Source organism: Salmo salar, chromosome ssa01 (genome assembly GCF_905237065.1).
Source record: "Salmo salar chromosome ssa01, Ssal_v3.1, whole genome shotgun sequence".
NCBI lineage: Eukaryota > Metazoa > Chordata > Actinopteri > Salmoniformes > Salmonidae > Salmo > Salmo salar.
Genome location: NC_059442.1, coordinates 105,467,313 through 105,478,371, shown reverse-complemented (window position 1 = coordinate 105,478,371; position 11,059 = coordinate 105,467,313).

Genomic DNA, 11,059 nt, shown 5'->3' with positions numbered 1-11,059 from the left:
AGGAAGCTGTAATCGCTAATCAAGCAGCATGACGTCCTTTACAGAGCTCCCCTCTGTGACTGGTCGGTGCTCCTCTGTTTGGCTAGTGAATTATTGATGCCTGTTATGTAGGGATAAAATTCTGCTGTTATTGTTAAGTCTGGTTTGTATTTGGTTTCTATATTGGTTTTGTATTTCCACAGTGTTTATTGAATGGCTGTTTCACGGCTTTATAGCAACAGCTCAATCTGAGTTTCTATAGTCAGTTTGAACTGATTGTCTGTGGATGCTCCCTCAGTGGCATGCAGCGTGTTTTTTACCTCTGCTCTCTGAGTGCAATGCAGCTTCCCTCTCTTCCTGTTCCTCCTCCTCCTCCCCCTCCCCCTCCCCCTCCCCCTCTTTGTGGTTATTTGCAGGGAGAGCTGATATGAGCATGAATTCCTGTTGAGCTTCTTGTCAAGGGTCATATACATTGCTATTTCTAGTACAGAATAGTCTTGGGGATCAGGGCACTATACACTACATTTGACAAAGGATAGTGAGGTATCCACAGGGTACAAATCCCATCCTCCATCAAATATCATAAACAAGCACAAAAGGTTGTACGGTAGGTGGAGCCCAGGCGTGACCCCAATCGACAGGTTCAACAATGGTAGGTGGAGCCCAGGCGTGACCCCCAATCAACAGGTTCAACAATGGTAGGTGGAGCCCAGGCGTGACCCCCAATCGACAGGTTCAACAACGGTAGGTGGAGCCCAGGCGTGACCCCCAATCGACAGGTTCAACAACGGTAGGTGGAGCCCAGGCGTGACCTCCAATCGACAGGTTCAACAACGGTAGGTGGAGCCCAGGCGTGACCCCCTATCGACAGGTTCAACAATGGTAGGTAGAGCCCAGGCATAACCTCCTATTGACAGGTTCAGCGGTTGTGGAAGATCTTTGGTGTTCTATGTGTATTCCCTGACATCCTGTGTACCCTAAGCGGGGTGTTACAGCAACCGGATGCATCCGTTTTTCAGAAATACAGCTAATTCAACCTACAGTAGCTTATTTTTCTTCTGAAACCGGATGTGGGAACTCTTTTTGCGCCTGCTATGTTAGGTTACATCTGTGTGATAGCACTGAGAGTAGTGATTGGTCTCTTCTCTCTAGGTGGCCTCAAGCATTCCACATCTTTCCTCACACTCCGTCAGTATGAACTGAACATGGTGGTGCTACATCCAAAATGGCACTCTATTCCCTAAATAGTGCACTACTTTTGACCAGATCCATCAGGAAGTGCATTATGTAAGAAATAGGGTGCCATTTGGGATGCACCCACAACCATTAAAAATATAACCTAGCGACCCTTCCCCTGCTCCCACCCAATCTATACTGATACAGGAAGCCTTAAGGCTGACTTATTGGGAGTAGCTTGTGTTATTATATTCGTTGTAAACTGACGGTTTGAACAACACAAATCAATAGACACCATAAAGCCTGCTGTTGTTATTCTGAGTTCTGAGTTCACCTCATGTAGTCTAGTCCTAACTCCTGTAGCTAGGAGTATTGTATTATTATACACTACAATAGACCACATACAGGAAGCTCTGTGAGCTACAACATGAACTACAACATCCACCAAGTACAGTAGAAGTGTATATTGTGTTCTCCTCTCCCCATGGGAATGAATGTCTAACACATTATAAGACCTTGGCTGACATGGCTGGCTGCCATTCAATCAAAGCTTGCAATGGGGAAAATACACAACATTGCTTCTAGGCAGAGAAAACAGATGCCTATTTCAAGTAAATGTAGAGGTCAGATTCCCAAATGAAAATAAAATAAATGAATAATCATTCCCATTCATTTGAGATTGAGGCCTGCAGATTTATTTGAACTGTGTGTAGCCTATTGAATCCACCCACAACTGTGGGAAAATATTTCCTACAAGCCAAAAAATAACACTGCAATCTAAATCCTTCCAGAAATGAGATACAGCACAGCATCATGAAGAGAATAAGTAAGAGAGGAGGTTAAGTATTATCTCTGCTGTTATATATGTGATAGCCAGGTCCCAGATCAGTTTGAGCTGTAAGACCAGAAGTTTAGTATTATCTCTGCTGTTATAAATGTAATAGCCAGGCCCCAGATCAGTTTGAGCTGTAAGACAGGAAGTTTAGTATTATCTCTGCTGTTATATATGTGATAGACAGGTCCCAGATAAGTTTGAGCTGTAAGACAGGAAGTTTACTATTATCTCTGCTGTTATAAATATGATCGCCATCCCAGATAAGTTTGAGCTGTAAGACAGGAAGTTTAGTATTATCTCTGCTGTTATAAATATGATCGCCAGGTCCCAGATAAGTTTGAGCTGTAAGACAGGAAGTTTAGTATTATCTCTGCTGTTATAAATATGATCGCCAGGTCCCAGATCAGTTTGCACTGTGTTGCTATTGAATGACAAGACATGACAATGGCCATTGAGGGCATAAAGGATGTTCTATCACCCAGGTAGTGGTGAGGACATGAAGGATGTTCTATCACCCAGGTAGTGGTGAGGGCATAAAGGATGTTCTATCACCCAGGTAGTGGTGAGGGCATAAAGGATGTTCTATCACCCAGGTAGTGGTGAGGGCATAAAGGATGTTCTATCACCCAGGTGGTGGTGAGGGCATAAAGGATGTTCTATCACCCAGGTAGTGGTGAGGGCATAAAGGATGTTCTATCACCCAGGTGGTGGTGAGGGCATAAAGGATGTTCTATCACCCAGGTAGTGGTGAGGGCATAAAGGATGTTCTATCACCCAGGTGGTGGTGAGGGCATAAAGGACGTTCTATCACCCAGGTGGTGGTGAGGGCATAAAGGATGTTCTATCACCCAGGTAGTGGTGAGGGCATAAAGGACATTCTATCACCCAGGTAGTGGTGAGGGCATAAAGAACGTTCTATCACCCAGGTGGTGGTGAGGGCATGAAGGATGTTCTATCACCCAGGTAGTGGTGAGGGCATAAAGGATGTTCTATCACCCAGGTAGTGGTGAGGGCATAAAGGAAGTTCTATCACCCAGGTAGTGGTGAGGGCATAAAGGACGTTCTATCACCCAGGTAGTGGTGAGGGCATAAAGGACGTTCTATCACCCAGGTAGTGGTGAGGGCATAAAGGACGTTCTATCACCCAGGTAGTGGTGAGGGCATAAAGGACGTTCTATCACCCAGGAGGTGATGATACAAGCTGGGGAAAATAAAACCCATATTTCCAAGAGAAAAAGACACTGAGTGGACAAACCATTAAGAACACCGACTCTTTCCATGACATAGACTGACCAGGTGAATCCAGGTGAAAGCTATGATCCCTTATTGATGTCACTTCTTAAATCCACTTCAATAAGTGTAGATGAAGTGGAGGAGACAGGTTACAGAAGGGTGAATGGGCAAGACAACAAGTGCCTTTGAACGGGGTATAGGTGCCAGGCGCACTGGTTTATGTAAAGAACTGCAACGCTGCTGTGTTTTTCACACAGTTTCCCGTGTGTATCACGAATGGCCCACCACCCAAAGGACATCCAGTCAACTTGACACAGCTGTGGGAAGCATTGGAGCCAACATGGACCAGCATCCCTGTGGAACACTTTAGACACCTTGTAGAGTCTATGCCCCAACGAATTGAGGCTGTTCTGAGGGCAAAAGGAGTGGGTGCAACTCAATATTAGGAAGGTATTCTTAATGTTTTGTACACTTATTGTAGAAAATCCATATTGTTTATGTTTTTCTAAAGGGTATTGGGCTTAACAGCATCCACCACACATCCATATTGTTTCCTACGGTTTTCCCTTCTCTCTGTAGCTAACCTTGAACTCCACAAACCCTTCAATATTCCACAGAGTGAACAAACAGACTGAACAGTACAGTACTGTAATAGCAAATACAGTAAACACACAAAAAACATACTTTCTCAAAATGATCTTTCTGAACTGAAAATCCTTCATTCTTGTTTTCTGAAAATGTCAAAATATGTATGTTGACATACCTTCCTACCCACTCTGTATCTATAGCAACATGTATGTAAAGAGTTAGCGTAACCATTAGAGTAAGTAGCTGCACGTCCAAACGAAACACGAGGAAAATGCTGACTACGTCTCAAATGGAACCTTACTCCCTATTTAGTGGTCTACTTTAAACCAGGGCCCCTATATATTGACTGTGATGTTATCTGATGGTGTCAGGATTTAAATTCAAATGTCAGCCACTCTCAATGTGACACACTATGATTAGAGGACTCTATTTGACATCAGGGCACTCAGCTCAGACTGTCTGTCTGTCTGTCTGTCTGTCTGTCTGTCTGTCTGTCTGTCTGTCTGTCTGTCTGTCTGTCTGTCTGTCTGTCTGTCTGTCTGTCTGTCTGTCTGTCTGTCTGTGTCTGTGTGTGTGTGTGTGTGTGTGTGTGTGTGTCAGAGATAAAGAGTGTGATTAGGGCTCTCTCCACCAAACTGCTTCCTCATAAATTGAGGGCTCTCTCCACCAAACTGTCTCCTCATTAGATTAGGCCTCTCTCCACCAAGCTACCTCCTCATTAGATGAGGCCTCTCTCCACCAAGCTACCTCCTCATTAGATGAGGCCTCTCTCCACCTAGCTACCTCCTCATTAGATTAGGGCTCTCTCCACCAAGCTGCCTCCTCATTAGATTAGGGCTCTCTCCACCAAACTGTCTCCTCATTAGATTAGGCCTCTCTCCACCAAGCTGCCTCCTCATTAGATTAGGGCTCTCTCCACCAAACTGTCTCCTCATTAGATTAGGCCTCTCTCCACCAAGCTACCTCCTCATTAGATGAGGCCTCTCTCCACCTAGCTACCTCCTCATTAGATTAGGGCTCTCTCCACCAAGCTGCCTCCTCATTAGATTAGGGCTCTCTCCACCAAACTACCTCCTCATTAGATTAGAGCTCTCTCCACCAAGCTGCCTCCTCATTAGATTAGGGCTCTCTCCACCAAGCTGCCTCCTCATTAGATTAGGGCTCTCTCCACCAAGCTGCCTCCTCATTAGATTAGGGCTCTCTCCACCAAGCTACCTCCTCATTAGATTAGAGCTCTCTCCACCAAGCTACATCCTCATTAGATTAGAGCTCTCTCCACCAAGCTGCCTCCTCATTAGATTAGAGCTCTCTCCACCAAGCTGCCTCCTCATTAGATTAGAGCTCTCTCCACCAAGCTGCCTCCTCATTAGATTAGAGCTCTCTCCACCAAGCTGCCTCCTCATTAGATTAGAGCTCTCTCCACCAAGCTGCCTCCTCATTAGATTAGGGCTCTCTCCACCAAGCTGCTTCCTCATTAGATTAGAGCAGAATAAGAACATTTTGTTTTCCCCTATTTTCACAATATTCATGACAATGGAATGTTTGCATATAGTTGGATGTTAGTTTGATTAACATGACCATTTTGCCGTAGATAAATGACAGTAAGGCAGCGGACATTAAGGTTCTAACACTGGAGGAACAGAACATGATTTCCTACTACTGTTTGTTATACCAGCGCCTTGTCCAATGGGTGTACTTGTACATCAGGCTGCCTCACACTACAGAAAAAGGATCCTGCCCTATGGTCTGTTCTGGCTCGGAGAAGGCTAACTTATTTTTTACTTTACAGTTCATTATATTTGACCCAGAGGTTCAGCCAGTGATGGCAGGGACAACCCAAGTTAGACTTAGCTCTTGGAAAATGAATTCTCCACATTATTTCCTTCATTTTCTTCCTTCAGTCTCATTTAAACTACAAAGATTGGACACAGTGTTGCCAAGTCTGTAAACTACAGAGATTGGACAGTGTTGCCAGGTCTTTAAACTACAGAGATTGGACAGTGTTGCCAGGTCTGTAAACTACAGATATTGGACAGTGTTGCCAAGTCTGTAAACTACAGATATTGGACAGTGTTGCCAAGTCTATAAACTACAGAGATTGGACAGTGTTGCCAGGTATTTAAACTACAGAGATTGGACACAGTGTTGCCAGGTATTTAAACTACCGAGATTGGACAGTGTTGCCAGGTCTGTAAACTACAGAGATTGGACAGTGTTGCCAGGTATTTAAACTACAGAGATTGGACACATTGTTGCCAGGTCTTTAAACTACAGAGATTGGACACAGTGTTGCCAAGTCTGTAAACTACAGAGATTGGACAGTGTTGCCAGGTTTTTAAACTACAGAGATTGGACACAGTGTTGCAAGGTATTTAAACTACAGAGATTGGACACGGTGTTGCCAGGTCTTTAAACTACAGAGATTGGACAGTGTTGCCAGGTCTGTAAACTACAGAGATTGGACACAGTGTTGCCAGGTCTGTAAACTACAGAGATTGGACAGTGTTGCCAGGTCTGTAAACTACAGAGATTGGACACAGTGTTGCCAGGTCTTTAAACTACAGAGATTGGACAGTGTTGCCAGGTCTTTAAACTACAGAGATTGGACAGTGTTGCCAGGTCTTTAAGCTACAGAGATTGGACACAGTGTTGCCAGGTTTTTAAACTGCAGAGATTGGACAGTGTTGCCAGGTCTTTAAGCTACAGAGATTGGACACAGTGTTGCCAGGTTTTTAAACTACAGAGATTGGACAGTGTTGCCAGGTTTTTAAACTACAGAGATTGGACACAGTGTTGCAAGGTATTTAAACTACAGAGATTGGACACGGTGTTGCCAGGTCTTTAAACTACAGAGATTGGACAGTGTTGCCAGGTCTGTAAACTACAGAGATTGGACACAGTGTTGCCAGGTCTGTAAACTACAGAGATTGGACAGTGTTGCCAGGTCTGTAAACTACAGAGATTGGACACAGTGTTGCCAGGTCTGTAAACTACAGAGATTGGACCGTGTTGCCAGGTCTGTAAACTACAGAGATTGGACACAGTGTTGCCAGGTCTTTAAACTACAGAGATTGGACAGTGTTGCCAGGTCTTTAAACTACAGAGATTGGACAGTGTTGCCAGGTCTTTAAGCTACAGAGATTGGACACAGTGTTGCCAGGTTTTTAAACTGCAGAGATTGGACAGTGTTGCCAGGTCTTTAAGCTACAGAGATTGGACACAGTGTTGCCAGGTTTTTAAACTACAGAGATTGGACAGTGTTTCCAGGTCTTTAAACTACAGAGATTGAACAGTGTTGCCAGGTCTTTAAACTACAAAGATTGGACAGTGTTGTCAGGTCTTTAAGCTACAGAGATTGGTTCCAGGTAGAGCCCTTTTGGGTTTCATATAGAAACCTTTCCACAGAGGGTTCTACATGGAACCCAAAAGGGTTCTACCTAGAGCCAAATAGGGTTCTACCTGAAACCAAAAAAGGTTTTCTTATGGGAACAGCTGAAGAACCGTTTAGGAACCCATCTTTTCTAAGTGTAGCATAGTGCCATACTGTATTTGTGTTCATCTTAACTGGACACATTACTGGATTCATAGTCCGTGACTGCACCCGAAATTCCCTTTTATAGTGCACTCCTTTTCCCTTTATAGTGCACTCCTTTTCCCTTTATAGTGCACTCCTTTTCCCTTTATAGTGCACTACTTATGACCAAAGCCCAAGTAGGGTGGCAGGTAGCCTAGCGGTTAAGAGGTTGGGCCAGTAGCTGAAAGGTTGCTGGCTCGAATCCCTGAGCTGACTAGGTGAAAAATCTGTCCCTTGGGCAAGGCACTTAACCCTAGTTGCTCCTATAAGTTGCTCTGGATAAAAATGTAGGGCACTATATAGGGTCCCATTTGGGACGCATACCTTGACTGTAGGTTAACCCTTATTGAAGGTGACTGCTTGGAAAACCAAAGCACTAAACCAGCCAGCTACTTAGAAAATATCCTTTTAAGAACTTATCAGAGCTCCACCGCCTCTCTGGAACATCCAGCAGAGTAGATAGATACACTTTGTAAAGCTATTGATTATTATCACCCTAATGTGAAAATCCATTCGCAAAGGAAGACACAAGCTTTTTTCCCCCAGCAGGATTTCCATTTCATTAACTTCTCCCTTTTACTTCCTTGCTGTTCTTCACTATCTTTCATCTCTCCACTGTTGCCTCTCAACCGATCCCCGAGACTGTGGAGCAGACCTGGGTTCAACTAGTATGTGTTTTCTTTCACATACTTTGAGTGTTTGATTTGGTCTTGTTGCACTACGCCAGGTCAATCAGGCTCATTTGAAGTATTTGAAAGAAAACAGAAACTATTTGAAACCAGGTCTGATGCCCTGAAGTTTTGTATCCTTTACACACATCTGTGCCAACATGAGCCTTACCGTGCTGGCCATATCAAACGCCATCCTTTCAAACAAGAACAAGTGTCCAGCAACAATGGTCAATGAGTGAATGACTAACCAGGCCAGTACAGTACAGCTCGGCACGGCTCAGTAGTGTGAAACGGGTATTAGAGTACTATATGTATGGGTCTAACCTTCCTCTACACAGCAGGCCCTGTCCCACTGTATGTCTTATATGCTTCACAGGAGGTTGGTGGCACCTTAATTGGGGAGGACGGGCTTGCGGTAATGGCTGGAGCGAAATCAGTGGAACGGTATAAAATACATCAAACACATGGTTTCCTTGTGTTTGATGCCATTCCATTAGCTCCGTTCCAGACATTATTATGAGCTTCCTGGTGGGACTTGGGGATACAGGTGGCTCCGTGACCACAGGGGCTCCACTCACAGGCTGTGAACTGGCAGAGCCGACCAGAGTAGAGAGGAGGGCACTCACAGAACCAGTCCTCTGCATCACTATACACAGGGAGAGAGAGAGACAGACACACACAGAGAGGAGAGATCATTAGGACCAAGGGGAAATGGACCCTGGTAGTTCTAGTGATGTGGTTTCTATCTAGGTACAGGGAAGAGAGAGAGAGAGAGAGAGAGAGAGAGAGAAAGAGAGAGAGAGAGAAAGAGAGAGAGAGAGAGAGAAAGAGAGAGAGACAGAGACAGAGAGTGAGAGAAAGACAGAGAGAGAGAGAGCGAGAGAGAGAGAGACAGAGAGAGAGAGAGAGAGAGAGAGAGAGAGAGAGAGAGAGAGAGAGAGACACACACAGAGAGGAGAGATCATTAGGACCAAGGGGAAATGGACCCTGGTAGTTCTAGTGATGTGGTTTCTATCTAGGTACAGGGAAGAGAGAGAAAGAGAGAGAGAGAGAGAGAGAGAGAGAGAGAGAGAGAGAGAGAGAGAGAAAGAGAGAGAGAGACAGAGAGTGAGAGAAAGACAGAGAGAGAGAGAGAGAGCGAGAGAGAGAGAGACAGAGAGAGAGAGAGAGAGAGAGACAGAGAGAGAGAGAGAGAGACAGACACACACAGAGAGGAGAGATCATTAGGACCAAGGGGAAATGGACCCTGGTAGTTCTAGTGATGTGGTTTCTATCTAGGTACAGGGAAGAGAGAGAGAGAGAGAGAGAGAGAGAGAGAGAGAGAGAGAGAGAGAGAGAGAGAAAGAGAGAGAGACAGAGACAGAGAGTGAGAGAAAGACAGAGAGAGAGAGAGCGAGAGAGAGAGAGAGAGAGACAAGAGAGAGAGAGAGAGAGAGAGAGAGAGAGAGAGAGAGAGAGCGACACACACACAGAGAGGAGAGATCATTAGGACCAAGGGGAAATGGACCCTGGTAGTTCTAGTGATGTGGTTTCTATCTAGGTACAGGGAAGAGAGAGAAAGAGAGAGAGAGAGAGAGAGAGAGAGAGAGAGAGAGAGAGAGAGAGAGAGAGAGAGAGAGAGAGAGAGAGAGAGACAGAGAGTGAGAGAAAGACAGAGAGAGAGAGAGAGAGAGCGAGAGAGAGAGAGACAGAGAGAGAGAGAGAGAGAGAGACAGACACACACAGAGAGGAGAGATCATTAGGACCAAGGGGAAATGGACCCTGGTAGTTCTAGTGATGTGGTTTCTATCTAGGTACAGGGAAGAGAGAGAGAGAGAGAGAGAGAGAGAGAGAGAGAGAGAGAGAGAGAGAGAGAGAGAGAGAGAGAGAGAGAGAGAGAGAGAGAGAGAGAGAGAGAGATTATCAAATAATCAACATCTTCATGGATGAAAACAGTGTATTGAACTCTGTGATGAATCAATAGAGACGAGCTAAGATATGAAGAATATCTCCATCAGTCCCAGATGGAATACATCCAGTATGACATACTGGAGGTCTGCAGAAAGGAGCTGCTGTGTTAGATGGATTGACTGGCTGGTTGAGGAGATGGACAGGTGTTATGTTATAGATTTCATTCAGATAACACATCAGATTCAACAGCAGGTGTGTGTGTGTGTGTGTGTGTGTGTGTGTGTGTGTGTGTGTGTGTGTGTGGGGGGTGTGTGTGTGTGTGTGTGTGTGTGTGTGTGTGTGTGTGTGTGTGTGTGTGTGTGTGTGTGTGTGTGTGTGTGTGTGTGTGTGTGTGTGTTCTGCCTCTTTCTGATCCTTACAAAAATGTAAACACATCTGTGCTTTCAGTGAATGCAGATAATAACCGGTGTCCAAAATGGCACCCTATTCCCTATGAGCCCTGGTCAAAAGTAGTGCTCTATATAGGGAATAGGGCACCATTTAGGATGCACACAATAACCGGCAGGAAACCAATTGATTGGGAGTGGTTGAGCAAACATATGGCCCAAAAAGTATACACATGACTCTCCTACCCTATCCCCTTCTCCTTTTCTCAATTCATATTCATGCGGTTGCTTTATCTCTGGGTTGGAGAGGAAGTGGAGGCTAGGCTAGTCATATTATTTACACTTCATAAGCTCCTCTGTAAGAGGCACACACTTTTCAAAGGTATAATATCAGATAGAGAAGGCATTGGTGGGGTTTCACGTCTATAAATTAATAATGGGCCTTGAGCAGCCAGCACTGCGGGATGTATTTTCCTTCACTTTCTCCTCCAGAAACTCGCTTCTAGAAATTAAATATTTACCTTCTGTCGCTGGAATTTAGAACAGTTGGAATGACTGTATGGAACGCTGCTTAGAAGGAAGGGAAATAGACTGTAAAGTCAAGTCTTGTTTTCAGCATAAATGTCACACTGACTGTTAACGGTGGTAAATATTATCAGTCTAATAGCATCCTAACCCCTATACAGTGGCCCTACTTCTGGCACTATTTCTGAGCACTATTTCTGTC